Here is a 7,015-nt window from a genome sequence, read left to right on the forward strand (position 1 = left end):
AGAGCGGTTTTTGGGCAGACAAATTATGAAGCTGCCGTAGTGTGGAGAATCCTGGGATTCCCTCCTGCTGCAGGATACCCCCCCCAACTCGCGCCCCCCCCTCCCCACATCCATGTCAGTTTATGTGATGAGGGGACCTTGTTGCTTAGCAACCTCCTCCTGGGAACTATGGTCTGAATCTCAACTAGGCCTCAGCAAATGCATCCATCCACCAGCACACGCAAGAAGCTATATGCCGATTCCACACGCGTGTGGAGACGAGTTACATGTGCAGTCGCTTACAGACACGAGACAAGAGTTTAAAGGGACAGCACGGATACTAGAGATGAGACCCATAAATGCCACATGTCCCTGTTAAGTTTGGGCAGTCCCTCTCCCAAACCACGGATGCCTCTTTCTGCCCCTGATGCCCCTTTTTCCTCTCTTACTGTAATTCTTTCCTCCTCTTTTCTTTTTTTTACTGTGCCTGATGCTCCTCTTTCCTCTCTGCTGCCCCTCTGATTTTATTACCCCCCCCGATGCCCCTCTTTTCTAGGAGGTCAGAATGTTTGCTGGGTATGAGGGGATCGCAGGGTTCTACAGCCCTAAAAGCCCCGATAATGTGTATAGAAACCGCAGGAAACGGCTGTATAAATTAAACGGGGTAAATAAACCCCATTATTCTTCTTCTAAATGCCCCCCTTAGTTACACAAATACCCCTGCCCTAGCCACGCCTCTAACCCCAGACCCTAAAACAAAAGCGCCCCTTAAAAGCAGCTGTGCCCTGTTCCCCATTTATAGGCGATCGATAAATCTGCAGGACTTTCCTGTCCTGTCGGAGAATGAACGCCGCCGAGCGGACATATAATTAACCCCTTCTTTTCTGTCCCGGCGGACACAAAGACATTGAAAAGCTTCACGGCAACAGACACGTCTTCGGCTGCAAGGGGTTAACAGCGAATGCAGAAATTCTCACCGCTAATCCATCACACAATGTATTGATGAACGTTTCGGGCTGATAATCAATAACCTCTTGTTTTCTAACGAGACTGAGGAGAAATCAAGTGAAATATTCCATCTTTATGACCGGGAAATTTATGGATAAATAAAAATCATCGCTAGAATTTACAGCCGTCGGGAAAGCGATGTACGGATCTCCAATCCGACGATAAAACAGAAATTGGTCTGAATGATGGGAGATGTAGTCAAAGCGTGCCTATGCCGTGCCTATATTAACCCTTTAATAGCCCATCACACAGAACCTATCGCAGCGACTCGCTAATAAGGGTCCATGACTTCTCAGGATATACATACCTGTATGCAAGCAGGGATTCCAGGAGAAAAGCGCCAATCAGGACGTTCAGATATCATCAAATCAGAGGAGAAAATGAAGGTAGGCTCCGGGGACCAAAATTTGCCCCTTTAAATTTGGCGAAGACCCCTGAAATATTCCAGAGTTTCCTGCACACCCCCCCCCCCCAGCCTTGGCACTCGAAGGGTTAAAAAGTCAGCACTTTACTCAATCTCCAGGGGAAAAAAAAAAAACTATCAATAATTTTCCCATTTCAGTGATAGGTTTGGAACACGTCGAGTTTAATAAATGATCCGTTTCCCAGAGACTTATTAGTGGCCGCGGCGTCTCGGGGGTCGCACGCGTAGCCGGCAGCCATCTTTATCCTTTTAGCTGAAAGTGGGGTCAGGGCAGGGGTCCCAGGAGACTGCGAAGGAACAAGTGAGCGAAAGGGCCTTAAAATGCAAAATATGCAAACCCAAATATATATATATATCTCTCTGATTCGTGAGAATTTAAATTTTACCAAAATGTGCCAATTTATTTCAATTCATATGAATGTCCTACAAACAAGGAGGGGCCCCCGCCCTGTTAATGGCGATACTGGCATAGTGATAAAGGTTTCTAAAAAAAAAACAAAAAAAAAGTTTTTAGAATTATCATTAAACGTTATACATTTATTAAACCACTAAGATTTTTATAAACGGATTAAGTGAAGGGCGGAGGAACGTAAATCGTTCTTAAAATCGTCCGCTATTCTGTGTGCAGTTTGAGGAGTCTGGGGTGTAAAGATTGTGAAGCGCTACACAATATGATGGTGCTATATAAATGAGTAATCATAATATGGCTTTACACTTCCACAACCATACAAGCAATTCTGTGACAGATGGGGGAGGCGTGATGGGAGTGGGCAATTCTTTGATTCTTCGGTCACCATCCTGTATAGGATAACATGCAGAAAGTAGGCGCTCGTCCTATTGGTCACCCTCCCCCTGGAGAGAGGAAGCAAATCTCCCAGATTTATCCTCACCCCAAGGGTGTGCCATAATCTTATTGGTTGTTTTTTGTGTTAGTCTGTTTATTGGTTAATGCGTTCGGAAGCCTAATTTAAATCGTTATCCGTTGTTTAATCGGCTCCCTGTTGTTCTGTTGTGTATAAAGTTCCCTTTTTGCCCCTAATAAAGGTGCGTCTGTTCCTGTGAATTTGTTTTATTACGTGGGTTGTTTAAAGAATCCCCTTTGATTCATATCCAATGCCGGACTGCTGATTTGGACAGGAGCGGCTGCCCCCCTGGCTGGGTCCCACAACAAATACACTTATCCTGTTACAAAATTCTGGGGCAAAATACCTAGCTCATTTCATAAAATGCCCGTACTGCAGCTCCATCCATTGCTCAGGTTCAACCCAAAACATTCTTCTTATCATAAACGGTAACAGCTAATTTTAGTCAATAGAATCAAAAACAGAGACAAAGAGAAATTTAATAAGAGTGCATTTTATTTTATATTAATTTTAATATAAAGGCTGGATAGTCCAACTAATTGTGCCTCAGAGCTGGTCATGGTGATGGCTACCTCTGAACTCACGAAGAGTCACCCTTCAGCACTCAGGAGAGGAAAAACCCCCTTTGGGGGGAAACCTCTGGGGATCCATGGCTTGAAGGATTGTCCTTCCCTCTGGACACTAAGAGGTTAACTCTGTATTTCTACCTGTAGAGAAGAAAAAGCAAGAACATTTTGACAAACAAAAGCTGAACATGGTAACACAAAGCTTTGGTGCATGATTGCCCCCCACCCAAGCTGATTTCCTTGCCTTCTCTACCCTATCTTAATTTCTTCCTAATTTTGCCATAAAATCTCTTGCTTAATAATAATAATATGAAGCTAGTTTCTCCCCCTTCAGCCTCTAACTCTAAAGGCTAAATAGACACGTGCAGTTTGGGTTAGGGTTAGGGGTTAGGGTTAGGGTTAGACACGTGCAGTTTGGGCGCCGCCATCTGCCGAAGTTTTTCCTGCAAATAAAAGTAGATATCGTAAACGTTGATTTACTACAACGATCACTGACGCTCTCATGACAAAATCAATGTTTTAAAACACTGACTTTCTCTCTGTGTCGCCCTCTGTACTTCACACGCTGATCGTGAGGTACAGAGAGTGAAACAGTGTTACAGAGCAATCCATTTACTAAAAATTAACCTTTCCCATTCCTTGCTGATCAAAGTATTAAATTGCGATCAGCGTTCTTTTACTTTGTGGTGCGCATTTTTAGTTGGGAGTTTTATTTCCCCGTTGGTATTTTTTACATTTAAAAACTTTTTTTGGCCTTAAAAACTGTTTTTAAAGGTAATTTCATTTAACCCTTGCAGTCTTATGCTATTGCCCGGATTGCTCTGATCAGTACGTTGTACTGCTCAGATTTTTTTATCTTCTTTTGTGGGATTTTTTTAAAATTGTATTAGGTGGGTAACTGGGTGGGATCAATGGGCTCGTCCGACTCTCCTCAAGTCTTCTTAGTTCGCTTCTCCTCGTGTCTTCTTTTTTTGTCTGCTTCTCCCCATGTCTTGTTTCTTCAACCGCTTCTTCCCGTGTCTTCTTTCTTCGTCCGCTTCTACCCATGTCTTCTTTCTCTGTGTGCTTCTCACTGTGTCTTCTCTGTTCTCTTCTCCCTGTGTTTTATTTCTTCGTCCGCTTCTCCCCGTATCTTTTACTTCCTCTTCTTCTCATGTATTTCTTCATCTGCTTCTCCTAGTGTCTTCTTTCCTGGTAAGCTTTTCCCTGTCTCTTCTTCTACTTCCTCTTCTTCTCATGTCTTTCTTCCTCCACTTCTCCCCGTGCCTTCTTTCTTCGTCCGCTTTTCCCTGTGACTTTTTTCTTCACCCCTTCTTAGTTCATTTCCACAAGAGTAGATATAGTAGATGTTAATTTAAAACCCCCGGCAAGTTAAGGAGTTTAGTTATACACAAAGCGGGGATGTATTAACCCCTTTGTGTCTTTATGAAGAGTGAAATCGTCATGTAGTTAAGTGGACTGTGCTCCATGCGCACAGCGATCACCGACGCTCTCATGACAAAGTCAATGTTTTAAAACACTGACTTTCTCTCTGTGTCGCCCTCTGTACTTCACACGCTGATCGTGAGGTACAGAGAGTGAAACAGTGTTACAGAGCATTCCAGAGTGCAAATCATAGTTTTATAGTTTGTCATGCTTATTTTTAGTTAAAATTAGTCTTTTTGCATTTTTTAAAGCCCTATGCTATTCCTTTGATTTCTCTGATCAGTACGTTATACTGCTCGGATTAGTTTTTTCTACTTTTGTGGATTTTTTTAAATTGTATTAGGTGGGTAATTGGTTGGGATTTGTGGGTTAGTGTTAGGTCAGAAGTTATTTAAAAAACAATTACTTTATAGTTCCGTGTTACAAATGCTGCATACGTGTAGTATGGAGGGGGCTTACGCAATTCTGGTGTCCAGTTCAGACATTGAACCGATTATTGATTCCTCAGAGACAGTTCAGGGGCTCTGCTGCCAGCCTGTAATGTGGTGTTGGTACACAAAAAATATTAAATCCAGAAAATAAATACCCCCAGATTTGGCATAAATTTGTTGCAAAATCGCTGCATGAAATGCTTGAAATGGCACCAAATAAAATACCCTGGTTCCTACTTCTCAAAAATGCATGGTTTCAATTTACCCCAAATTGAATTGGTATTTCACAGATGTCCCAAATGGGGACTTGAGTGCATGATGACCGGATGTGTGCGTATGGTGTTTGTGATTGTATAATGTAAGTGTGTGGTGTTAGCATTTCCACAAGAGTAGATATAGTAGATGTTGATTTAAAACCCGCGGCAAGTTAAGGAGTTTAGTTATACACAAAGCGGGGATGTATTAACCCCTTTGTGTCTTTATGAAGAGTGAAATCGTCATGTATTTAAGTGGACTGTGCTCCATGCGCACAGCGATCACCAACGCTCTCATGACAAAGTCAATGTTTTAAAACACTGACTTTCTCTCTGTGTCGCCTTCTGTACTTCACACGCTGATCGTGAGGTACAGAGAGTGAAACAGTGTTAGAGAGCATTTCAGTGTCCTAAAAATTCAATTTATTGAAAATTAACCCTTCCCATTCCTTGCTGATCACAGTAATAATATGTGATCAGTGCTCTTTTACTGTGTGGTGTGGATTTTTCATTTAAAATGTTATTTCCCAGTTATTTTTTTTCATTTAAATACTTTTTAGGCCATAAAAACTTTTTTTTAAGGCCAATTTAATTTAACCCTTGCAGCCCTATGCTATTGCCCGGATTGCTCTGATCAGTGCATTGTACTGCTCAGATTTTTTTATCTTCTTTTGTGGTTTTTAAAAAAAAATTGTATTAGTTAGGTGGGTAACTGGGTGGGATCAATGGGTTCGTCCGACTCTTCCCGTGTCTTCTTAATCCGCTTCTCCTCGTGTCTTCTTTTTTTGTCCGCTTCTTCCCATGTTGTCTTTCTTCAACCGCTACTCCATGTGTCTTCTTTCCTAATCCCCTTCTGTCTGTGTCTTCTTTCTCTGTCTGCTTCTTCCTGTGTCATCTCTGCCTTCTTCTCCTCGTGTCTTCTTTCTTCGTCCGCTTCCTCCCATGTCTTCTTTCTCTGTGTGCTTCTCACTCTGTCTTCTCTGTCCTCTTCTCCCTGTGTCTTCTTTCTTCGTAAGCTTTTCCCCCTATCTTCTTCTACTTCCTCTTCTTCTCATGTCTTTCTTCATCCGCTTCTCCCCGTGCCTTCTTTCTTCGTCCGCTTTTCCCTGTGACTTTTTTCTTCGCCCCTTCTTGGTTCATTTCCACAAGAGTAGATATAGTAGATGTTGATTTAAAACCCGCGGCAAGTTAAGGAGGTTAGTTATACACAAAGCGGGGATGTATTTAACGAAGCGTTAAATCGTCATGTAGTTAAGTGGACTGCGCTCCATGCGCACAGCGATCACCGACGCTCTCTTGACAAAGTCAATGTTTTAAAACACTGACTTTCTCTCTGTGTCGCCCTCTGTACTTCACACGCTGATCGTGAGGTACAGAGAGTGAAACAGTGTTACAGAGCATTTCAGAGAGCGAATCATAGTTTTATACTTTGTCATGCTTATTTTTAGTTAAAATTTGGGTTTTTTTGCATTTTTTTGAAGCCCTATGCTATTGCTTTGATTTCTCTGATCAGTACATTATACTGCTCGGATTTTTTTTTATTGTATTAGTTATTGGGTAATTGGTTGGGATCAGTGGGTTAGTGTTAGGTCAGAAGTTATAAAATTATATAGTGTGTTAAAAATGCTGCATTCATGTAGTCTGGAGGGGGCTTACGCAATTCTGGTGTCCAGTTCAGACATCGAACTGATTATCGATTCCTCAGAGACAGTTTAGGGAGCTGTCCCAAATTTCGCCTTTTAACCCCCCAAACCTACTAATGGGTGGGATCCATGTCTGAGAACTTTCCGCTTCTCTGGAGACACTGCGGGGAAACTCCGGGTCACAGGAGCAAAGTTGCAGCACGCCACACACCCCACCCTTAATACTATAATAAATTGCACATTATTTATATATATATATATATTATATATATATATATAATGCAAAGAAAGCTCTAACTGTTATTTGAAAAACAAGTGAAAAATTACATTTAAACAAACTGTCAATAAACGAAGTAATGGATAAAAAAAAAATTGCATTTAAACAAACACATGGTTGTTGAACCAGATAAATACCTGGTCAT

Source organism: Sceloporus occidentalis, unplaced genomic scaffold, assembly GCF_023333645.1.
Source record: "Sceloporus occidentalis isolate IW3139 unplaced genomic scaffold, rSceOcc1.0.p SCAF_288, whole genome shotgun sequence".
In the NCBI taxonomy this organism is placed as follows: Eukaryota; Metazoa; Chordata; class Lepidosauria; order Squamata; family Phrynosomatidae; genus Sceloporus; species Sceloporus occidentalis.